The sequence below is a fragment of the Siphateles boraxobius genome, unplaced genomic scaffold, assembly GCF_051911475.1.
Source record: "Siphateles boraxobius isolate OS27281-9 unplaced genomic scaffold, OSU_SipBor_1 6, whole genome shotgun sequence".
Lineage (NCBI taxonomy): Eukaryota > Metazoa > Chordata > Actinopteri > Cypriniformes > Leuciscidae > Siphateles > Siphateles boraxobius.
In genome coordinates, this window is record NW_027509186.1 from 3338678 (window position 1) to 3364179 (window position 25502).

The following is a 25502-nucleotide window of genomic DNA, read 5'->3' on the forward strand; positions in this document are numbered from 1 at the left end:
CCGTTGAAGGATTTTTCTACCGAAATTCAGAGAAGGCATATCAGGGTGCCTGGGCAGTCTTACAAGATAGGTATGGAAATCCATTCATTGTCCAAAGGGCTTTCAGAGACAAGCTCACGAAGTGGCCAAAGATAGCTGTAAATGACCCTATTGCATTAAGAGAGTTTGCAGATTTCCTTCAAGGTTGTGTGGAGGCCATTCCTCATGTTAAGGGCCTGGGTATTCTAAATGATTGTGAGGAAAATCACAAGCTCCTTAAAAAGCTGCCTGAGTGGATGGTGCGCAGATGGAGTCGTATTGTTGTGGAAGAGCTAGACAGATCTGGAGACTATCCAAGTTTTGTGCATTTCACAGAGTTTATGCAGACCGAAGCTCGTATAGCTTGTAACCCTATTGCCTCCCCCCTTCTGATGAACGTTAAAAGCACGGACGAGAGGCTTCCAAAGAGAGCCAAGGCGCTCAACACAAGCACTCAAATGAAAAACTCCACCTCAGGAACTCTGGAAAACGTGAAACCAAGGCCACCTTGCTTAGTTTGTAAAGACGAAATGCATGGTGTTGTTAAGTGTCCAACCTTTGCAGCAAAGACTACAGATGAAAAGAAGGCCTTTATCCATGAAAACCACCTGTGTTTTGGGTGCTTAAGAAAGGGTCACACAACCAAAGACTGTAAAAGGCGACACACCTGCAGTACATGTGGTAGACGTCATCCAACCTGCTTGCACCTAGAAAGAAACACAAACCCTGTCGGATCTGCAAGAAATGATCCCGTAGCCACAGGAGACCATGGAAGCAAGGAAATTCACAAGGTCATGGCCCATGCATTGACACAGCACGTTTCTGCCACCTCTAGCATTGTTCCAGTTCTTGTGTCATCAACAACAGAGCCCCAGAAAGAAATTCTCACTTATGCGCTACTCGACACACAGAGCGACTCAACGTTCATCTTGGAAGATTTGGTCACCGAACTAAATGTGAACACTCAGTCAGTGCAACTTAAACTCAGCACAATGACAGCTGTCAACACAATCATAGCAAGCAAGACTGCGTATGGTCTACAAGTTCGGGGACTCAACTCTGAAACTTACATCCAACTACAGCAGACCTACACACGAGACTTCATCCCAGTCGACAAGTCTCACATTCCTACAAAAGGTACAGCGCTTCAGTGGCCTCATCTGAAACATCTTATAAACAAGTTACATCCACTCCAAGATTGCGAGGTTGGACTGCTAATTGGTTATGATTGCCCATCAGCTCTAGCTCCCTTGGAGGTCATCACAGGTGGTGAAAATGAACCTTTCGCGCAAAGGACAATGCTTGGCTGGAGCATTATAGGGTCCGCCAATCCCCACTTGGATAGACAAGGAAACGAGAGCTTTGTGCATCGTGTTGCAGTGAAAGAGGTGCCAGTGGCCACCGATGTGCTGAAAGTACTGGAATCAGACTTCAACGAGAGGAGCTATGAGGACAAGTACGTGTCTCAGGATGACGTTCATTTTATACAGCTCCTTAGTGATAACATTAAGCAGAAAAAGGATGGACATTTTGAGATTCCCCTCCCTTTCAAGGGCAGTGGTCCGCCGGCTCTCCCTAACAATAAGAAGCTGGCTACTGTTCGGCTGCAACATCTTAAGAAGAAGTTAAAAGCCAACAAACAGTATTTCGACCATTACACTGCCTTCATGGAAGAAACTATCAAGAAAGGTGATGCCGAGCCAGCTCCTCCATTCTTGGAGGGAGAGACTGTGTGGTATATTCCACATCACGGGGTGTACAACCCCAAGAAGCCAGGCAAATTAAGAGTTGTGTTTGATTGCTCGGCAAAGTTCCGGGGGATTTCTCTAAACGACACTCTACTCACAGGCCCCGACCTAATTAACTCTTTAGTAGGAGTCCTTTGTCGCTTTAGAAGGGAAGCAGTTGCTGTGATCTGTGACATCGAGAGGATGTTCCACCAGTTCAGTGTCTCACCCGAAGTTCGCAACTACCTAAGGTTCCTCTGGTGGGAGGGTGGATTGTTAGAAACAGAACCGCAGGAGTATAGAATGACAGTCCACATTTTCGGTGCTGCGTCCTCCCCTGGATGTGCCAATTTTGGTCTTAAGTATCTGGCACAGCAACACAAGGTTGACCACTCGACAGCTTCAGTATTTGTAGAGAAGAACTTCTACGTGGACGATGGGTTAACCAGTGTTCCAACAGTCAAAGAAGCTAAGGAACTAATTGTCGAAGCACAGGAACTGTGCAAAAGTGCAGGTCTAGGTCTGCACAAGTTCAACTCAAATCAAATGGAGGTCCTCTCCTGTGTGGCACCCTCAGAAAGGGCAGTAACCACTGATCCTCTCAACCTTAATCCAGATGCAACACCAGAAGGACACATACTGGGCATACAGTGGTCATCAGAGAACGACACATTCAGCTTCAACATTGACGCAAAGGACCACCCCCCAACTCGCCGTGGTCTATTGTCAGTCGTTGCATCCCTGTATGACCCACTCGGGTTTGTAGCTCCCTTCACTTTGAGTGGCAAGTGCATCCTGCAGGAGCTATGTCGTAGAGGTATTGGATGGGACGATCCTATTCCTGAGAACTTGCGTTCACGGTGGGAGGAGTGGAAGAATGGCCTACAGAGCTTAAAGGAAGTCGCCATACCCAGATGTTACCATCCTCAAAACTTTGGTAAAATTGTTAGGGTGGAACTGCACCACTTCTCAGATGCCAGTAACGCAGGATATGGTGCATGTTCCTATCTCAGATACAAAAACGACAAGGACGAGGTTCATTGCAGTCTTGTAATGGCCAAAGCGAGGGTTGCACCTACGAAGATCATCAGCATCCCAAGATTGGAACTCTCAGCCGCAGTCACCGCAGCCAGGATGAGTGTTATGCTTAAGGCAGAACTTGAGATGAAAATTGAACAAGAACTCTTCTGGACGGACTCACAAGTAGTGCTGGCTTACATCAACAATGAGGCATGAAGGTTCCATGTGTTCGTGGCAAACCGTGTTCAATTGATAAGAGAGATTACAGACCCAAATCAATGGAACTACGTAGATACAGCACAAAACCCAGCTGACCACGCCTCTAGAGGTCTTCATGCAGCAGACATCTCTTCAACTCGCTGGTTATCAGGGCCCAAGTTTCTATGGGAACAGGAAGTGCTACCTACACCTAGGCCTTCAACCGAGTTGCTCACAGGTGATCCCGAAGTTAAATCGATTCAAGTGTTTGCAACTCAAGTCAGTGACTGGAGCGACGTTCTAAGTCGCCTGAGCCGGTTTTCCACCTGGACAATGCTTGTTAAGGTGGTTGCAAGAATCAAAAGACTAGGATCTAAGCTAAAATATCACGGTGAAACTGTGACTGTCGAGGAACGTAGGAGGGCTGCTGAGGTGGTAATTCAGCTCGTCCAGCAGCAAGCCTTCCCTCAAGAGCTAAAGGCACTGCAAAGGAGCCCTCATGGGGACATAATTCCAAATTCCAGTCCTCTTCTTTGTCTCGACCCCATTCTGGATGGGAGACTTCTTCGCGTTGGCGGAAGACTTAAGGGATCATCCCTCAGTCATGAACTAAAGCACCCCATCATTCTCCCAAAGGACAGTCACATCACCAAGCTTATCCTGTCACACTACCATGCCCAGATCTGCCACCAGGGTCGGAGCCAGACCTTAATGGAACTCAGGTCAAATGGATTTTGGGCCATTGGTGGGAGTAAACTAGTCGCCAAGTTGATACATAGATGTGTAAAATGTCGGAAGCTCAGACGACCAGTTGAGGAGCAACGAATGTCTGAACTCCCCAGAGAACGCTGTGAAGTCTCAGCTCCCTTCATGTTCTGCGGAATGGATTGCTTCGGCCCATTTATCACCAAGCGAGGTCGCAAAGAGTGCAAGAGATATGGACTCATATTCACATGCCTGTCTTCTCGAGCAGTCCATCTTGAAATGCTTGAAGACATGTCCACGGACACCTTCATTAACGCTTTAAGGTGTTTTATTAGTCTTAGAGGAGCTGTTTGCCAACTCCGCTGTGATCAGGGCACAAACTTTGTGGGTGCGAAGAATGAGTTCAAGGAAGCCCTCAAGCAATGTGACACAGAGGCACTGGAAGCCTTTCTGGCGGATAAACAGTGCGAGTTCATTCTCAATGCTCCTTCAGCGAGTCATGCAGGCGGTGTGTGGGAGCGACAAATTCGGACCATCCGCAATGTGCTGAATGTTACGATCGCTCAGTGTTCCGGTAGACTAGATGATGCCTCCCTTAGAACGCTGTTCTATGAAGCTATGGCCATCGTCAACAGTCGCCCTTTAAACGTTGATGGAATCAATGATCCTATGGCACCAGAGCCGCTGACTCCAAACCACCTTATCCTGATGAAAGCTAAGGTTGCCTTACCACCTCCCGGAAAGTTCGTAAAGGAAGATGTGTACGCCGCAAAAAGATGGCGCAGAGTACAATATTTAACCGAACAGTTCTGGAGCCGGTGGAAGAAAGAATACCTTCTAAATACGTCCATTAGGCAAAAGTGGCATGTACCCCGGCGCAACTTGAAAGTGGACGACATAGTCATCATAATGGAAGATACACTCCCAAGGAATCAGTGGCAACTAGGACGAGTGGTTGAAACTACAGAAGGGTCAGATGGCTTAGTTCGTCGGGTAAAGGTACAAGTTGGGGATCGGAAACTAACACAGAAACAGAACCACCGATGTAAGCCCTCAATCATTGAAAGGCCGATCCAAAAGCTGGTGCTCCTCCTTGAAAACAATTAACGGTCTGTCAAGTTTAAGTACACTTACATCAGACATGTTGGTTTAATGGTTTTATTCAAGGTGACCCTATTTTTATTTGTGACCTATAGCTCTATACTTAGGCAGTTACAGAACTCTAGAAATCATGTATGAGTAACTGTTTTGTTTTACATGCTGAGTTCATTTATCATAACATGATTGGTGGGAGTGTAAGTGGCCACTGGAGGCCGCTAGAGGTAGTGCATTCTCAGTCAGGTAATTTTGTGACTGGGTTTAAGGCTGTGTGCCCTGGAATCTGGATAACTGATCATTCGTTTTGCACTTGCCTGACTTGTCTCATCTCAGAAGATCTTGGACATGTAAGTTGACTCAGATTGTGAAATCCTGGTGCTGTTAACTTTACAATATTAATTAGTTTATGTATTTCCGTTTTTCATGGTGTTTTGGTGAAGTTTGCTTTGTCTTATATCCACACATTTGTGTGCTGTTTTAGTTCAGAGACCTTCAAGCTAGCGGCTAATTCTGAAAAGCAGCAAATCTAAAACTTGCACCCTTGGTGAGCGGAGTAAGGTGTGTATTCATTTTGCTATGTATAAAAGCCTTCAAGGTTGTAAAATGTCTATTTTGACTGTTATTGGAAATTATTTTGTTGTTTATCTTGTATCAGGAAAGTGTATGTGTTAAGTGAGAAAATTATTTGTGTTTACTTCTAGTTTTCACGGTGCTCACGCTGATTTTGGAAGAATAAATAATTACTGCACCCGTTAGAGACTCTCTGCCATTTATTGAGGAGCCAAGGGCCGCAACACTCAATGCTGATGATTCTCTGAGTGAGTAACTCAGGAGTTGATCTGGGAGAATCAAGATTGATTCATTCAAATAAAGGTAAAAACTAAGTTTCAAATTATGTTTTGCATTTACCATTCTTCTGGATGTCTCTAGGAGGCGCTGGTCTTAATGATGCATCAAGAATGGTATAATCTTCAGGTCTTGCTGGTGTTAGTGTGGTTTGTTTGTTGGGTTTAAATGCTCGGGGAAATGGCAGCTGAGGTTCCACTGTAAATTAGAAGGTAATTACTAAAAAATAGGAACAAACGAAAAACGATGAAATGTACTGGTATTGGTATCAATCAACTAATGAAATTTTGGTATTCTGAAAACCCCCAAACACTTTTTAATATGAAATTGTGCACAAGTGGTAAAGTAAAATAATTAAAACTAAGAAAGGCCTACCAGTTGATGTACAGTTCACCCGGCTCTTCTTGTTGGGGTGAGGTACTGAAGAAGTATCTTTTAAAAAAATGAATAAAAATGATTTTAGAATTACTTTAATTACTTTACTTGTAAACTTATTTCACATGCTCAGGTTCATACCTTCATCAGAGCTGCTGAGACACACTGGTCGTTTTTTTCTCTTGAGAACGTCATCAGAGCTCTCCACAGAAGACTGCACAGCTGCTCTTGTGGACCACTTCTTTGCAGTTTCATAGTCACCTGAAGTAAAAATACAGTGAGTATAATGTAGCATTCCTTAACAGAGTTGCACTAACATTTTGTTTGAATGATCCTTTAAAGTAAAATGAAATACCTGTTTTTGCAAACACTCTGACCCTGTGCCTGGTCCAATTTTTTTTATTCAATTCAATTCAAATTTATTTGTATAGCGCTTTTCACAATACACATTGTCTCAAAGCAGCTTTACAGAAAGTACATTTCGGAAATGTACATAGAAAAATACAGTTAGTTAATCATGTATTAATTTATGGCATAACATATCGCCGGCTTTGAGTCGTCTCTTCACAGGCGTCGAGTCGTCTCTTCACAGGCGTTGGGGCATCTGAAGTCTCCGTGAGAGGCTGGATACAAACTGGAGCTGACGAACGCTATTTACCTCGGGACTAGCGTCCCGAGATAACAGCAGAAAGGCAGATGGGAAATAATTAGCATAGCTGATGTTCATAATGTTAATGCATTCGAACTGATTCAGCAGTAGTATTAAGGGTTAAGCATTAAGTGAATGCTTGGTTAAAGAGATGCGTCTTTAATCTAGTTTTAAACTGGGACAGCGAGTCTGAGTCTCGTACAATATCAGGAAGGCTATTCCAGAGTTTAGGAGCTAAATGCGAGAACGCCCTCCCTCCTTTAGTGGACTTAGATATCCTAGGAATGACCAGAAGCCTCGAATTTAGTGATCTTAAAGAGCGCGATGGATTGTATGGCGATAGAAGGTCTGTTAAATACACAGGAGCTAAACCATTTAGGGCTTTATAGGTCAGTAGGAATACTTTGTAATTGATACGTAACTTAATAGGTAACCAGTGTAGAGATGATAAAATAGGTGTTATATGATCATATTTTCTTGATCTAGTAAGAACTCTAGCGGCTGCATTTTGCACTAACTGTAGCTTGTTTATTGAGGATGCAGGACAACCAGCTAATAAAGCATTACAGTAATCTAGTCTCGAGGTCATGAATGCATGAACTAACTTTTCTGCATCAGAAACAGACAGCATGTTACGTAGCTTAGCAATGTTTCTAAGGTGGAAAAAGGCTGTTCTTGTAATATATGAAATATGATTTTCGAAAGTCAAGTTGCGGTCTAGTATAACACCCAGGTCTTTTACTGTAGTGGATAAAGTAACAGGACATCCTTCTAAATTAAAGTTGTATTGTAAGGGATTTTGTGGGTAGTTTTTTAGACCAATAAGTAGTACCTCCGTTTTATCTGAATTTAATAGCAGGAAATTACACGTCATCCAGCATTTTATATCATCTAGACACTCTGTCAATTTAGATAAGTTAGTGTTTTCATCTGGTCGTGATGAGATATATAATTGAGTGTCATCAGCATAACAGTGGAAATTAATTCCATGTTTTCTTATAATATTACCAAGTGGCAGCATATATATTGAGAATAGCAGAGGGCCTAACACCGATCCTTGCGGCACTCCATAGTCTACTGACGTTATCTTTGATTTTTCCCCATTTAAACAGACAAAATGGTAACGGTCTGATAAGTACGATCTAAACCCGCTTAATGCCTGTCCCTGAACACCAGTGTAGTTTTGTAGTCGATCCAAGAGTATTTTATGATCGATAGTGTCGAACGCAGCGCTAAGATCGAGTAGAACTAGTATTGAGATACAGCCTTGGTCAGAAGCTAAAAGTAAATCATTTGTAATTTTAACTAGCGCAGTTTCTGTGCTATGATGCGGTCTGAATCCCGACTGGAATTTTTCATAGATATCATTTTCTTGCAAGAAAGAGCACATTTGAGCGGTCACAACTTTTTCTAGTATTTTAGACATAAATGGAAGATTTGAGATGGGTCTGTAATTTGCTAAGTTATTTGGATCTAATTGCGGTTTCTTAATGAGAGGTTGTATTACTGCCAGCTTGAATATTCTTGGAACATGACCTAAAGATAAAGACGATTTAATAATATTAAGAAGAGGCTCTTCCACTACAGGTAACACTTCTTTCAGTAGTTTAGTGGGTATTGGATCTAATAAACATGTTGTTGGTTTAGATGCAATGATAAGTTTATTTAGCTCTTCCTGTCCTATAGTTGTAAAGCGGTGTAGTTGTTCTAGAGGGGCCATAATTGAGGCTGAATCATAAGACATCATAGAGGATTGTATATTTACAATTGTGTTTCGGATGCTTTCTATTTTCTCATTGAAGTAATTCATAAAATCATTACTACTATATTGTAACGGAATATTTTGCTCTGGTGATGTTTGTTTATTTGTTAGTCTAGCCACGGTGTTAAATAAAAACCTTGGATTATTTTGGTTATTTTCTATTAGTTTGCGGAGATGCTCAAACCTGGCTGCTTTTAGAGCCTTTTTATAACGTGACATACTGTCTTTCCACGCGATTCTAAAGACCTCTAAATTTGTTTGTTTCCATTTACGCTCTAAGTTACGAGTTTCTCTCTTGATTGCATGCGTAGCACTGTTGTAGCATGGTGCTTTAGTTTTCTCTCTAACCTTTTTTAATCTAATTGGTGCAACAATATCTAGTGTACTAGAGAACATGGTGCTCAAACTGCTAGTCAGCTCAGCCATCGTTCTTCTCTGTTTTCGCGCATGCGCATTAGTGCCTTCGCGCATGCCCAGTCGCACAAACGCGGTACAAACGAGACACCATCAAAACGCAGGATCGAATCCCGACCGAAGCACAAATATTAAACATTATATTACACACTATTATATTCATATTATGCCTATTTCATGTGTATACATAAAAGTAACATGCTGTGTATTATTTTCTGGATGTGCTGGCCCCCAGGAAGGAACGTGTGGTTTCATTTTCAAAATCATCACCCTGGTTTACTATTGAGCTCAGGGCTCTTAAAGCAAAGAACAGGCAGTTGGAACGACAATATAAAAAATCAGGGCTCACTGTTCATAAACTTATGTATGATGAGCATTTGGTTCGGTATAGCGATGCCCTCAAAATAGCAAGAACTGAATACTACTCTCAAATCATTAATGACGGTACTGCAAAACCAAACAAGATGTTTAGAGTAATCAACAAACTCCTTAAACCTACCAATCCACTTATTTGTTCCACTGTGCAGCAGTGCAATAATTTTTTGATATTCTTTACTGATAAAATTGAGAATATTTATCAGTCTATTACTTCTGTCTCTTTGTGTGCACCTCCTGAGATTCAGCCTGTAAATTGTCCACTTACCCGGTTTTCTAGTTTTCAAACGGTCACCATTGATTACATTTCCAAATTAATTATGACGATGAGTTCCTCTACCTGTACTCTGGATCCTATTCCAACTCATATTCTCAAGGAGTGTCTATCATCTATCAGTCCTCTCATTTTGAACATTGTTAATGCTTCTCTTACTACTGGACTTGTTCCCCAAGCCCTTAAGGTTGCTTCCATCACACCCGTTCTTAAAAAGCCTGGGTGTGATGTGTCTGATCTGTCTAATTACAGACCAATATCTAATCTTCCTTTTTTGGCGAAGGTTTTGGAACGTGTTGTTATGTCACAACTACATTCTCACTTGTCCATGAATGAGCTTTTAGAACCTTTTCAATCTGGTTTTCGATCAGGACATAGTACTGAGACTGCCTTGGTCCGAGTTATGAATGATCTCCTCGTCTCTGCTGACTCTGGTGCTCTTACTATCTTGGTGCTGTTAGATTTGAGTGCAGCTTTTGATACGCTGTGTCACTCTATATTGATTGAGAGACTCGAGACTTGGCTTGGTATTTCCGGTACAGTGTTGGAGTGGTTTAAATCTTACCTCACTGATCGTACCCAGTTCGTCACGTTAGAAAATAATAAATCTAACGTTGGACAGGTATGTCATGGTGTCCCTCAGGGGTCTGTCCTTGGCCCAATACTTTTTAATATTTACATGCTTCCTTTGGGGCAGATTATTAGAAAGCATGGTTTGGGGTTCCACTTCTATGCTGATGATACTCAGATTTATATTAGCACAAAAACTAATATCACAGGTACATCAGCAACGCTTTCTGACTGTCTGCACGAAATTAAATTATGGATGTACCACAATTTTCTTAAATTAAATGGTACTAAGTCAGAGGTTCTTTTAGTTGGTACCCCTGCAGCTACCTGTAATGGTAAAACATTTAATTTAGACATTGAAAACAATGTACTGTCTCCATTACCTCAAGTTCGCAACCTTGGTGTAATTTTTGATTCTCACTTAACACTTGAAGCACATATCAAGAGCATTTCAAAATCTGCATTCTTCCATTTGAGGAATATTGCCAGGATCAGGCCTTTTCTTTCATTACCTGATGCTGAGAGGCTTGTCCATGCACTTGTGACCTCTAGGCTTGATTATTGTAATGCCCTTTATCTTGGCCTACCTGCAAAGTCCATTAAGCGACTGCAACACATACAGAACTCAGCTGCACGTGTTCTTACACATACTCCTTTTCGTCAGCATATCTCTGGTGTGCTTAGGAACCTGCATTGGCTTCCGGTACATGCCCGTATTGATTTTAAAACTCTTATTTTAACATATAAAGCTGTACATGGAACTGCACCATCATATATATGTGATTTGATTACGCCATATATGCCCTCTCGATCTTTGCGCTCCGCCCACTCTTTTCTACTGAAACAGCCTTCTTGCAGACTGAAAACGATGGGTGAAAGAGCTTTCTCTGTGGCAGCCCCCAGGTTGTGGAATGCACTTCCTTTAACAATTAGGAATGCTACAACATTAACGAGTTTTAAGAAACTGTTAAAAACCCATCTTTTTTAAGAAGGTGTTTGTGTCTTAATTGGTGTATGTTAATTTACCTTAATTATTAATGCATTTACTTTTGTACTGTACTTGTAGCTCTTTGGGTACAAGAAAAGCGCAATATAAATAAAATGTATTATTATTATTATTATTATTATTTGTTTCACCTTTATTCAAATCTGTTGTGTTAAACATTATATTGTATTTATATTGTGTCACCTTATTAAAATGTATGTTAAATAATATATTGTATTCATATTGTTTCCCCTTTTTATATTTTTTCACCCTTTTCTGCATAGATATATTGTATTTATATTGTTTCACCTTTTTCTGCATATATATTACAATTTGTTATGTTAAACATTATATTACATTTATATTATGTCAATAATTTTATTTCGATGTATAAATAAAAGTTACATGCCGTGTATTATTCGTTTCACCTTTTTCTTCAGTAAAAAAAATATCAATTAAATATCTGTTGTTGTTGTTGTTGTTGTTGTTGATGATGATGTATAGATGCAGAAAACACCAAACACAGCAGCAGTAGACAGTGTGAAATAGATTATTTATTTCAAACTACAATACAATAAAACATGATGATGATGATGATGATGATTTTGATGATGATGATGATAGTAATAATAATAATAAAAATAGAGCATCAGAGCAGACACATGGCATAAATATTCTGGGGCGAGATGCAGAACAGTGGTATTGATGCAGAACAGTGGCACAAGGCTTCATTCCTCTTATTTTAAACCACATAAATCACAGCAGACAGACGCATAGTATAAGGGCTCATTACAGACATGCATGGATGCATAAAGCAGCAGCATACAGTGTGAAGTACCAACGCGGCGCCAACAGAGCCAGTGGCAACTGGACGTAACTCCAAAGACAGTGACCACATTATTGAACATACCCACATGTCCAAAAGGCCTATATAACTTGTCAACGCATAAAATCAGAACAGCACAAATGCATGACAATGTGTTATACAGGTGTGAATGTGTTATACAGGTGTAAATGGGACAGACAATGTTTTCTTTTCTTTTTCTTAAGCCATATGATAGGCAGCAGACACACACAGTATAGGCCCGTATAACTTGTCAGTGTAAAGAATCAGAATAGTACAAAGGCATGGCAATGTTGTACAGGTGTGAATGGGATACACAATGTTTTTTTTTTTGCGATAGAAAAGTTGTGGCAGGTGTGGACCGGTGTTTGTAGGAAGCCTCCACACCGCGGCAAGGTCCCGGTCCTTGTGGAGGGTAAAGTCAATGTCTTTAAAAAACAAACAAACAAACACTGAAACCAACTATATACACCTGCCCTAGCGAGAATGCGAAATCAGTCCGGGGCTCGACCCTGGTCCTTCATCTCCCTCAGCCAGTCCTCCACACTCTTACCCGCCGCGGCGGCAGAGCAAAAATGTACATTGCCGTAGCGGGTGTGTCCGGTCTCCCTCCGCTTTGGCTGGCCGCATCTCCTGCACTTTTGTTCTTGTGGCACGCCGGCCCGGGCAGCGACGACTGCTCCTGCCGCTGCCCTCTGCTCAGCCCTCTTCCTCCTCAGCCATTCAGTTTTGTAAGCAGAGCGAGGCTGAGGAGGGGGAGCAGGAGGTGGTGCAGGCAGCCGAGGGCCGGCGTGATGTGCGGCGGCCAGCGGCAGAGAGAGGACGTGTGGGGCTGGCGTTGTCCGAGGGAGCGTTGGAATGGGGAGCACCTTCACACTCTGCTGGGGCAGTGAGAGGTCCAGAAAGAGAGGCTGTGTTGCCGGAAAAGGTCCTGTTGCAGCTGCAGCAGCCGGTGGTATGGCCAGGACAACAGCTGAGGGGGCAGGCGGTAAAGGCGCCAGTGGGCGCACTGGCGCTGGCAGAACAGGCTCCGGTGCTGCCACAGCCGGTGCTGCTGCCAGAGGTCCCGCCGCCCTTGGCTCTGCCGTCCTCGCCTGGCCTGTTGCTGCTGCCGGAGAACGATCCACCGCTGTTGCTGGGCACGGCGCCGAACCCGCTGCCGCTGGTGGTCGTCCCTCTGCTGCAACGCCTGAAGCCAGCACAGTCCTCTCCTTCTCCCGCTGCATCCTGGTGAACCTGAAAACGGATTTCAACGTAGTGTTTTAGTTACATATACAATTTTGAGAGCATGCCATTCAAGCATGTCATTACCATAACATCAAAAGCATCAAACATACCACAGCGAGAGGGTCCTGGCGTTCAGCTCAAAGAGCTGTATGGGCGCCCGAGCCATCAGCCTCTGGTGGCCCAGCACAAGGTCCCGGATGTGCTGGTACCGAAGCAGTATGCTGTCCCACCGCGACCTCCGGGCACCGCGCGCACGGCTGCCCGAGGGGATCAAGCGGCAGAGCTGGGTGCATACTGCCTCTACCAGCCGGCTTGCGCTGGGACTGCTGGCAGGTCCAGAGGTCTCTCCGACCAGGCAGCTGTGGACAATGGACAAAAACAATGACAGATATGAGCGTGATAATGGGCAACATTACATAAAGCAACTTGTTTGTACAACAGGGAAATGTATGATGGAAGCGTAGCCTTACCGTCTCAAGCTTTCCACACCAGGTATACTGGTGCGGCTTGGCTTGGCTGCCATGAAGCGCCCCTGAGCTGGCCTGTCCCTGTAGCGGGGAGGGTAAACTACTCGGGCCCTGTCGTACGGTGACAGGGCCTCGTAGAGCCTGATAAGCTCGTCTACCCTCCCCTCGGACAAGGCCGGGTCGTGACGCAACCCCACCAAGGCCGTGGCCAACCGGACCACGGCCAGGTACCCCGGCTGGTCATCCGGTCCTCTGTAGTCCTGCAGACACACAAGAAGAGATGGAAAACAATAAGTCAGTTGGATGGAACAGAGCGAGTGCAGTTTTTGGTGATGCGAGATGCACTGCAGTCGCAGACCACAAAGAGGTGGCGTGCTTACCTCAGCAGCCTGCTGAGGCTCTGGCGAGGACCGGCCGGGGGAGTGGGGTGCGGGCTCGGCGGCACCGGTCGGACTGGATGGCTCGGGCGCGGGTGCGTCAGCCGGTCGCCCTGACCGCGGGTCCGTCTGAGGAGCTGGGAACTCGACAGGCACGTGCAGGGTGAGGTCCTCCACCTCCTGCGGGCCGTCGGCGAGCTCATCATCCTCGACGAGTTGGGGAACGTCCCCCCCCCGCGTCCGGAATGTCAGGGTCCAAGCTGACGTCCTGCAGCACTCTGCCCGTCTGGGAGTACAGGTACTCGATGCCGATGAGTTCCCCTGAAGTACAACAACACAAATTGCATCAGTCAGTCTGGTACAAATATCATTCAGTGTGGACACGTGTAAGCGCGGTGGCTTGAGTGTTCTTACCCGTGTACTCCCTGGGCTTGGTGTAATCCTTGACCACACTCGTGCCAAGCACCCTTTGGCTGAGCTGGTCAAGGGAGTGCTGCAGGGGGCCATTGTAGGAGCGGAGCAGCGGCCGTCCCTCCTGTGCCACGGACGCTGCCCTGTCCGCGTTCCACCGCGTCAACCCCTCCAGGAGAAATGCCTGCAAGTGCCAGGGATTGGCACTTTCTCCTGAGGAGGAACACAGATCTGTTTAGCAGTTTATTCAGTGCACACAATGTGAATGACAGCGAGTCGATGACAGTGAAAGATTGACATGACAGTGAAGCATGTGAAACATACCTGGAATGAAGCGGTTGAGATGCAGGTGGAACGACTCCAGGGACGTGGAGCCTCGTGCACAACGGTACACCGGCAGGCTGATCCCCCCCTTGGTCACCCTGCCGGTCTCAGTGTACAGCTCCACGCCCGGCGGGTCCTGGATGCAATGGAGGTGGCGCCGCTGCTCCGTCCAGATCTTCTGGATGCGGTCTTGGTCCAGCAGGGAAATCCCCATGGTGTCTCGTCCGTTGGCACCGCCGAAGGTTTCCAGGAGGTCACCGATCAGCCGCTCCGTCTCCGCCGCTCCACGCGTGCGGCGACGGCAATGGAGAGCCATATTCTTGCGGCTGACGTGCCTCCACACTCCGGCGTCGGACGAGAAGGTCATCCCCTGCGCCTCAAGCATCCTCTTCTTCGCCTTGAGCAACCGGGCTGCGTCCTCTGGGTCCCACAGGAAGATGCACGAAGACAGCTGCTGCAGGAAGGGTTTATACAGCTGGTGGCTCTCGGTGGTGACACCTGTTATGGAAAAATGCATGTTACATCAAATTATGGAACCATGATGTCTCTTACTGTGATGCTGTTTGTTTAAATATTGTTTTTGCCACAACGCACCTGACGCGAACCGCCGCATCAGGTGCCAGATGTCCAGCCGGACCACCAGCTTGTCCCACTTCCCGAACATGTCAGCTCTCTTGGATCCCCCGTGGGACGAACAACAGTCCCGGTCGACGTAGAGGAGCTGAGGCGGCTCCACCCCAGCGTCCCGATACCGCCGCATTAACCCCGCAGCCATGGACAACAGGCCGGCACCCTCGGCGTCCGTGAGCACGGACATGAGCACCTGTCCGTGCTCGTTGCCGACGTTCGTTGCCCACGCTGCGGTCTGGGCGGCAGCACCGGCGAGCTTCCGGGTCACCTGTTTGAAAGAATAAAGCATCTCAGTAAGGCTGCACGCACATAGCCAGAGCGTGATACTCCGCACCACATTTATATACATATATATTTATACATTCATAGCACCACATTTACCTTCTTGGTCGAATCCATCTTCAAGACCGTTCCGAAGACGGAGGTGACCCGGCCCTTCACGTCCTCCAGGCGGGAGAGGATGTCGTGGCAGTACACCATTAACAGCCACGCGTACTGGGGCACGGGTGGCGGTTTTGGTGGCGGGGTGCACATGCGCACGACACCTCGCGACGTGAAGGGCTCCATGACGCTGAGGTATTGTATGGACCGCCGCATCCAGGCCTCTGTGTGTGCCTCACAGAGTTTTTTGTACAGCTGCGTGGCGCTGTTCCCCTGAGTACGCTCACGCAGCTGGATGATTACCCGCCGGTCGCAGGCGAGCCTACAGAGAGGAGCACATCATGTGTTACAGAAGAGCCACACACAGACACACTGTGACAGTGTTCAGACAGGTCCTTTCTTGTAGGTGAGGATTGCCGGCAAGAGGGCGCAACACACAGACACACTGTGACAGTGGTCAGACAGCTACTTACTTGTAGGTGAGGATTGCCGGGAAGAGGGCGCCACAAACAGACATACTGTGACAGTGTTCAGACAGCTACTTACTTGTAGGTGAGGATTGCCGGGAAGAGGGCGCGATGCCCCTCTCCCAGCTGACCCACGACCTCCTGCGACCAGGCAGCTACCTTCCTCTTACACCGACGGCACTCCAGGGACTCGGTGGCCATCAAGTACCAGCCGTCGATGTCCAGGACCCTCCGGATGGTCCTGTAGAGCCCACACTTGGTGAAGGCCCTATTACAGCATGTCGGCCGGACGCCCCACAGACGCAGGTGCGTCCAGAGGAACAGCCGACACGCGAAGAAGGCAGCTGGTGAGGCGGGTGGCTGAGTCTAACTCGGCCGGGGCTGAGGGGGGTCCCACCACAGCTTGAGGTCTGTGGTGAGTTTGGTCCTCCCCTCGCTGTCTGTCTTGAACAGCTCCCGGCCGATCCACTCCTGCTCTTCCACGGTGAGAGCTGTCCGCCAGCTCTCAGGCAACCGGGACTGTGAGGGAAAAAAACAACACAAACAAACACACTGTAAGGAGGCTGAGAGGAGGTGCTACATGCAGTTGACATTCAACTTCACTGAGTTGTGCCGTCCGCCGAGTACGGGCACGGTGTGTGTGTGTGTGTGTGTGTGTCTGTGTTTGTACCTCAGCCGAAGCAGGAGTGGGCGTTGCGGGCTGCTCCACTTTCCTCTCCTTCCTCTTCCTCTTCGCCGGCGCTGGTGCCAGGGTGGCCTCCCCAGATGGCGTCTCCTCCACGGAGACGCGACGGGGCTCCTCCCTGGTCAACGCCGGAGCCCGAGCCGGAGCCGCGAGCGTAGGTGGAGCAGCCGCAACTCGAGGTGGTGGCGGTGGGGGAGGGATGGAGGACAACGCCGGAGGAGGTGGAGATGGAGGCCTCACCACCAGCGGGAGAGTCTGAAGGACCTGTACGTGAGCTTCAGACACATTCACACACAACAAAATGGCATCAGCACAATGATAGTCATGGGGCAACACACAGGCAGGCAAGACTAAGTGAGTCTGAGTGTTAATGACGTGCAGCATGCCAGTGATTAGATGACGTGCAGAATGCAAGTAATTAGATGACGTACAGCATGCCAGTGATGGGGCAGATGGTTTAGTGCTACAAGGTGAATGTCAAGAGATGCAGCAGGGCCAAGGGAAGTAGACATGTGAAGGTGGTTAAGCAAATCTACATTGCCACTACGTTCTACACATCTACCACGACAAAGACGGCTACATTACCTGCCAAACCTACCTTTGGTCTTCAAGCATCAGCTGTAGAGACCAGTAAATGAAACCATTACAGTTAATACAAAAATACCGCCAGAAGAATATATATTGAGGGCAAATGTTACAGTGTGACGTGTCCAGTGTGGTGCCAGTTACCCGTTTCTAAGTCAGGGGCCATCTGGGGGGGGCGGCGGCGGAACCGAGGGGCACTGGTCTCTGACGGATGTAGACACCGCTGTGGGGTGGGAGGGCAATGGTTAGTTAATCCTGTACACTGAACCACTGTTGTGTTAAAGAGAAAGAAAGAGATCTACCTGGAACTGCAGGCCGTGCTGGTGTGGTCATCAGCTTCCTGACCTTGGCCTGCAGCTCACCTGGGGCCATTGGACGCCTTCCCAGTAGGGCCGAGAACATGGGAGCGATCGGCTTGCGCGGCGGCAGCGCGGTGGAAGCAGCGGCCTTGCTGGGGCCACTGCTGGTGGTGGGGGTGCTGCTGCTGCTGCTGCTGCTGCTGGTGGGAGGTGGGGGGGGGTAGCAGCCACCTCTGCCGACCGCTCCTTGTCTTGGCCCAGCATGTACTTCCTGGCGGCGTCCATCGAGGTCCCAGGCTGCGGTGTCTTCCGCCGTAGCCACTTGACAAAGCTGCAAGACAATGATCAAAGATTAACACGCATATCAACAAGTCACAGCACCCTGTCGACAGTTCACTGCCCTTCACCACAACAGGACTTACTTCTGGTGCTGCTTCTCCTTGGAGTCGTACAGGTCCTTCAGGGTGGCCTCCTTGTATTCCCCAAAGCCAACAAGCGCCTCGCCCTCACACCCGGGCTGAGTGGCGCGAGCCCGGGCCTCCTCGTGCACCCGGTGGTAACGCAGCTGCTCAGCAAAAGCAGGGTGGGCGCACGAGTACCGGGCGAGTGCGTCCTTGTTGGCCATAAGGGGGCTGTCGGAGGCACTTTTCTCCCGCTCCCGCTGGTGGCTGGCAACCAACTGCGTGGTGTAGCCCACGTCGTTCTCCAGGAGCCAACGGAAAGTTTGACCCTGGTACTTGCCAAACTGGATGCTGTGGCAGCCCAGCACCAGCATGGGGTTACCAGGGTCACCGCCCTTGGAGACGACGTGGGCTTGGGCCTCCTTCTCCACCTCCTCTGGCTTCTTGGCCCTCGCAGCAGCGGCGGTCCCGCGTGGCCCCTTGGCGGCGATGAAGGCCGCCGCCTCATCAGAGGCCCGCAGGACAAGCTGCTGCGAGGCCGTCACTTTAAAATTTGCAAAAACCATCTCTACAATGACATAGCACAGCGTTAAGGGAGCATTACAGGTTAAACTACATGTTAATTGCCATATTAACAGGAATATCACACATAAGATTAATGATATACTAGTACTACACATTCACTATTGAAATATTAACGTTAAAAAATGAACATAACTTGACACAACAGGTAAATAATGACAGGTAAACAAACAGGCATATTGTTAATGCATAAAACATACACTTAAACTTTATATTTTGATTTCACGTGGTGATATTATAATCTTAAGGGTCTAAAGATACTAACTGTATGGTCTTTTCATCATTTAATTTTGTTTTCAGAGATCGTCACATGTTGTCCCGTTCATTTCCAATGCAATGGATTACATTACATTACATTACATGCTAGCGATCTCTCAAAATGTATTTAATCTTTGATCAGACTACCTGGTTATCTTCATTAGACCACGTAGATGTAGTTACTACAGTTTGGAGTCGAAATTCAAAGTGTAAATATGGTTTAAATGTGTTAACCGGACGCCTGACGTACGTTAACGTATCTTTAAATAACGTTATCAAAACCAGCGATTGACAGCATAATACATCGACAAATTCCATGTCAGTACATTGTAAAAGTACTCTGGGAAGACAATGTTATGTCAGTACATTCGTAATATTCTATTTATTTTTGTTTTACTCACTGACTCACTCGTTGACTCGTTGTCAGTTGCTTTGGTGGTTGCTATGACAAACGCTTGATTATACTAACCGCTGATTGGCCCAAAACGCTCGACAAACGCTTGAGTATACTAACCGTTGATTGGCCCAAAACGCTCGACAAACGCTCGACAATCCGAGCTGCTGATTGGCCCAAAACCGAAAACGCTCGACAAAGGCTCGACAATCCGAGCTGCTGATTGGCCGTCATCCAGAGAACATTGCTGGGCACAGAGCGCAAGGATGACACGCAAATCCGTGAAGCGCTCCATATTTTTGCAGCTGTGATCAAAGCCTGCTTCACTGGACTTGATTCATCCCCTCCTGCCACTCTTTGTTTTCATTCTTGTTCCATATTTTTGCAGCTGTGATCAAAGCCTGCTTCACTGGACTTGATTCATCCCCTCCTGCCACTCTTTGTTTTCATTCTTGTTCTCTTGTGTCAAGAACTGGTGCATCTCCAATGTCTATAGCGCACTCTCAGTTTTCCTGCCAATTCTTTTTTTTATGCTTGTACTCTGGGGCCATCGACAAGTGTATCCACTCACTTTCTTCAGCAGATGCCGTTGGGGAACAGGGTTTGACCACAAAGGCAATATATTTTCCCTTCAAGGTGAGTCACAGAACACCACTGAAACAGAACAATACATTCACACAGAGCAAACTTGAGCTAAAATAAACTTCTAGTTATGATGTTTTCACATTTTTATCATACAGTGACCAGCGGTGCTGTACATACCTAAAGAGTTACATATGCCAAGTAGGAATACGTGTAAATGTGGAAAAACATACATGTGGTGTGATTGAACTTCAGTCCCTAGGCACAGTTGTCTATAAATGCAGCAATCATGAGAACAGCTAAATGAAAATACACAACAGCAACCCATCAAAGTTTACAACTCTTGATTAGTTTGAATGCATGATAGCCCAGTGAATGAATTACAAAGTGTGTGAATATGTATCCTCTGGAAGGCAGGCTACACTAATAAACAAGGTTTTTTTTAAAGTGGTGAAATGGCTCGCTGGGCTCTACCACCTTGGTGAGGACTTGCTGGGCCCCCAGGTCTGCATATGCCTCAAATTATCGGAGCCTTTTTGCTTGTTAAGGCAGCGCCTATGCTGAAAGGAGACCGATTTAGAGAAAAAATCAAAGAATAAATCAAATAAAAAAATCTGTGAAGTCCTTTAAGGTTTTGTTTCCGACGTGTGTCAGAGGGCCTCTACCTCAAAGTCTCCAGAGGATTAATTCCTCCTGCTGCAGTTCGTGTCCAGTTACATCGAGTGCATGCAACGGTGGCGCAAACGGCTAAGCACTTTCCGTTTTTCTGCCAACTCGATTTTTTCTCGAAAACCTGGAGGACACAGCCCATTCAGAGCTTGTATTTTGGTATCATCCATAAGTCTGCCCACCCCATTCTTTCAGTAGATGCTCTCATACATCATGGTGGAATTGGCCATTTATGAACCCTAAAGCTCTAAGATGTCCTTTTCCTAAACTGATTGCGCACTCTCAGTTTTCCTGCCAACTCTTTTTTTTATGCTTGTACTCTGGGGCCATCGACGAGTGTGTCCACTCCCTTTCTTCAGCAGATGCCGTTGAGGAACAGGGTTTGACCACAAAGGCAATATCTCCAATGTCTATAGCGCACTCTAAGTTTTCCTGCCAACTCTTTTTTTTATGCTTGTACTCTGGGGCCATCGACAAGTGTGTCCACTCCCTTTCTTCAGCAGATGCCGTTGGGGAACAGGGTTTGACCACAAAGGCAATATCTTTTCCCTTCAAGGTTGAGTCACAGAACACCACTGAAACAGAACAATACATTCACACAGAGCAAACTTGAGCTAAAATAAACTTCTACTTATGATGTTTTCACATTTTTATCATACAGTGACCAGCGGTGCTGTAAATACCTAAAGAGTTACATATGCCAAGTGGAAAAAAATGTGGAAAAACATACATGTGGTGTGATTGAACTTCAAGACCCTAGGCACAGTTGTCTATAAATGCAGCAATCATGAGAACAGCTAAATGAAAATACACAACAGCAACCCATCAAAGTTTACAACTCTTGATTAGTTTGAATGCATGATAGCCCAGTGAATGAATTACAAAGTGTGTGAATATGTATCCTCTGGAAGGCAGGCTACACTAATAAACAAGGTTTTTTTAAAGTGGTGAAATGGCTCGCTGGGCTCTACCACCTTGGTGAGGACTTGCTGGGCCCCCAGGTGTGCATATGCCTCAAATTAGCTGAGCCTTTTTGCTTGTTAAGGCAGCGCCTATGCTGAAAGGAGACCGATTTAGAGAAAAAATCAAAGAATAAATCAAATAAAAAAATCTGTGAAGTCCTTTAAGTTTTTGTTTCCGACGTGTGTCAGAGGGCCTCTACCTCAAAGTCTCCAGAGGATTAATCCCTCCTGCTGCAGTTCGTGTCCAGTTACATCGAGTGCATGCAACGGTGGCGCAAACGGCTAAGCACTTTCCGTTTTTCTGCCAACTCGATTTTTTCTCGAAAACCTGGAGGACACAGCCCATTCAGAGCTTGTATTTTGGTACCATCCATAAGTCTGCCCACCCCATTCTTTCAGTAGATGCTCTCATACATCATGGTGGAATTGGCCATTTGTGAACCCTAAAGCTCTAAGATGTCCTATTCCTAAACTCATTGAGCTTTTGCATCAATCATTGTGTCAAGCACAAGGTATGCAGAGGCGAGATGACTCGCTGGGCCCTACCACCTTGGTGATAGCTCGCTGGAACCCAAGGTGTATATATGCCTTGAGCTGGGCACCAAACCTGTGCTTGCTAAGGCAGCACATATACTAAAATTGGATCGATACAGAGAAGATTAGCGTGGCCCCTGCGAAAGGATGACACGGAAATCCGTGAAGCGCTCCATATTTTTGCAGCTGTGATCAAAGCCTGCTTCACTGGACTTGATTCATCCCCTCCTGCCACTCTTTGTTTTCATTCTTGTTCTCTTGTGTCAAGAACTGGTGCATCTCCAATGTCTATAGCGCACTCTCAGTTTTCCTGCCAATTCTTTTTTTTATGCTTGTACTCTGGGGCCATCGACAAGTGTATCCACTCACTTTCTTCAGCAGATGCCGTTGGGGAACAGGGTTTGACCACAAAGGCAATATCTTTTCCCTTCAAGGTGAGTCACAGAACACCACTGAAACAGAACAATACATTCACACAGAGCAAACTTGAGCTAAAATAAACTTCTAGTTATGATGTTTTCACATTTTTATCATACAGTGACCAGCGGTGCTGTAAATACCTAAAGAGTTACATATGCCAAGTAGGAATACGTGTAAATGTGGAAAAACATACATGTGGTGTGATTGAACTTCAAGACCCTAGGCACAGTTGTCTATAAATGCAGCAATCATGAGAACAGCTAAATGAAAATACACAACAGCAACCCATCAAAGTTTACAACTCTTGATTAGTTTGAATGCATGATAGCCCAGTGAATGAATTACAAAGTGTGTGAATATGTATCCTCTGGAAGGCAGGCTACACTAATAAACAAGTTTTTTTTAAAGTGGTGAAATGGCTCGCTGGGCTCTACCACCTTGGTGAGGACTTGCTGGGCCCCCAGGTCTGCATATGCCTCAAATTATCGGAGCCGTTTTGCTTGTTAAGGCAGCGCCTATGCTGAAAGGAGACCGATTTAGAGAAAAAATCAAAGAACAAATCAAATAAAAAAATCTGTGAAGTCCTTTAAGGTTTTGTTTCCGACGTGTGTCAGAGGGCCTCTACCTCAAAGTCTCCAGAGGATTAATTCCTCCTGCTGCAGTTCGTGTCCAGTTACATCGAGTGCATGCAACGGTGGCGCAAACGGCTAAGCACTTTCCGTTTTTCTGCCAACTCGATTTTTTCTCGAAAACCTGGAGGACACAGCCCATTCAGAGCTTGTATTTTGGTATCATCCATAAGTCTGCCCACCCCATTCTTTCAGTAGATGCTCTCATACATCATGGTGGAATTGGCCATTTATGAACCCTAAAGCTCTAAGATGTCCTATTCCTAAACTGATTGCGCACTCTCAGTTTTCCTGCCAACTCTTTTTTTTATGCTTGTACTCTGGGGCCATCGACGAGTGTGTCCACTCCCTTTCTTCAGCAGATGCCGTTGAGGAACAGGGTTTGACCACAAAGGCAATATCTCCAATGTCTATAGCGCACTCTAAGTTTTCCTGCCAACTCTTTTTTTTATGCTTGTACTCTGGGGCCATCGACAAGTGTGTCCACTCCCTTTCTTCAGCAGATGCCGTTGGGGAACAGGGTCTGACCACAAAGGCAATATCTTTTCCCTTCAAGGTTGAGTCAGAACACCACTGAAACAGAACAATACATTCACACAGAGCAAACTTGAGCTAAAATAAACTTCTACTTATGATGTTTTCACATTTTTATCATACAGTGACCAGCGGTGCTGTAAATACCTAAAGAGTTACATATGCCAAGTGGAAAAAAATGTGGAAAAACATACATGTGGTGTGATTGAACTTCAAGACCCTAGGCACAGTTGTCTATAAATGCAGCAATCATGAGAACAGCTAAATGAAAATACACAACAGCAACCCATCAAAGTTTACAACTCTTGATTAGTTTGAATGCATGATAGCCCAGTGAATGAATTACAAAGTGTGTGAATATGTATCCTCTGGAAGGCAGGCTACACTAATAAACAAGGTTTTTTTAAAGTGGTGAAATGGCTCGCTGGGCTCTACCACCTTGGTGAGGACTTGCTGGGCCCCCAGGTCTGCATATGCCTCAAATTATCGGAGCCGTTTTGCTTGTTAAGGCAGCGCCTATGCTGAAAGGAGACCGATTTAGAGAAAAAATCAAAGAATAAATCAAATAAAAAAATCTGTGAAGTCCTTTAAGGTTTTGTTTCCGACGTGTGTCAGAGGGCCTCTACCTCAAAGTCTCCAGAGGATTAATTCTCTCCTGCTGCAGTTCGTGTCCAGTTACATCGAGTGCATGCAACGGTGGCGCAAACGGCTAAGCACTTTCCGTTTTTCTGCCAACTCGATTTTTTCTCGAAAACCTGGAGGACACAGCCCATTCAGAGCTTGTATTTTGGTACCATCCATAAGTCTGCCCACCCCATTCTTTCAGTAGATGCTCTCATACATCATGGTGGAATTGGCAATTTATGAACCCTAAAGCTCTAAGATGTCCTATTCCTAAACTGATTGCGCACTCTCAGTTTTCCTGCCAACTCTTTTTTTTATGCTTGTACTCTGGGGCCATCGACGAGTGTGTCCACTCCCTTTCTTCAGCAGATGCCGTTGAGGAACAGGGTTTGACCACAAAGGCAATATCTCCAATGTCTATAGCGCACTCTAAGTTTTCCTGCCAACTCTTTTTTTTATGCTTGTACTCTGGGGCCATCGACAAGTGTGTCCACTCCCTTTCTTCAGCAGATGCCGTTGGGGAACAGGGTTTGACCACAAAGGCAATATCTTTTCCCTTCAAGGTTGAGTCACAGAACACCACTGAAACAGAACAATACATTCACACAGAGCAAACTTGAGCTAAAATAAACTTCTACTTATGATGTTTTCACATTTTTATCATACAGTGACCAGCGGTGCTGTAAATACCTAAAGAGTTACATATGCCAAGTGGAAAAAAATGTGGAAAAACATACATGTGGTGTGATTGAACTTCAAGACCCTAGGCACAGTTGTCTATAAATGCAGCAATCATGAGAACAGCTAAATGAAAATACACAACAGCAACCCATCAAAGTTTACAACTCTTGATTAGTTTGAATGCATGATAGCCCAGTGAATGAATTACAAAGTGTGTGAATATGTATCCTCTGGAAGGCAGGCTACACTAATAAACAAGGTTTTTTTAAAGTGGTGAAATGGCTCGCTGGGCTCTACCACCTTGGTGAGGACTTGCTGGGCCCCCAGGTGTGCATATGCCTCAAATTAGCTGAGCCTTTTTGCTTGTTAAGGCAGCGCCTATGCTGAAAGGAGACCGATTTAGAGAAAAAAATCAAAGAATAAATCAAATAAAAAAATCTGTGAAGTCCTTTAAGTTTTTGTTTCCGACGTGTGTCAGAGGGCCTCTACCTCAAAGTCTCCAGAGGATTAATTCCTCCT

At 45.9% G+C, this 25502-nt stretch overlaps 1 non-coding gene across 1 annotated transcript; it reads left to right on the plus strand.

The window, feature by feature from the left end:
- The first annotated feature begins 22170 nt into the window (after window positions 1-22170).
- On the plus strand, window positions 22171-22277 carry LOC143716804 (U6 spliceosomal RNA). The gene has a single exon (XR_013196259.1). It is a non-coding gene; the product is annotated as a U6 spliceosomal RNA (small nuclear RNA).
- The last annotated feature ends 3225 nt before the right edge of the window (window positions 22278-25502 follow it).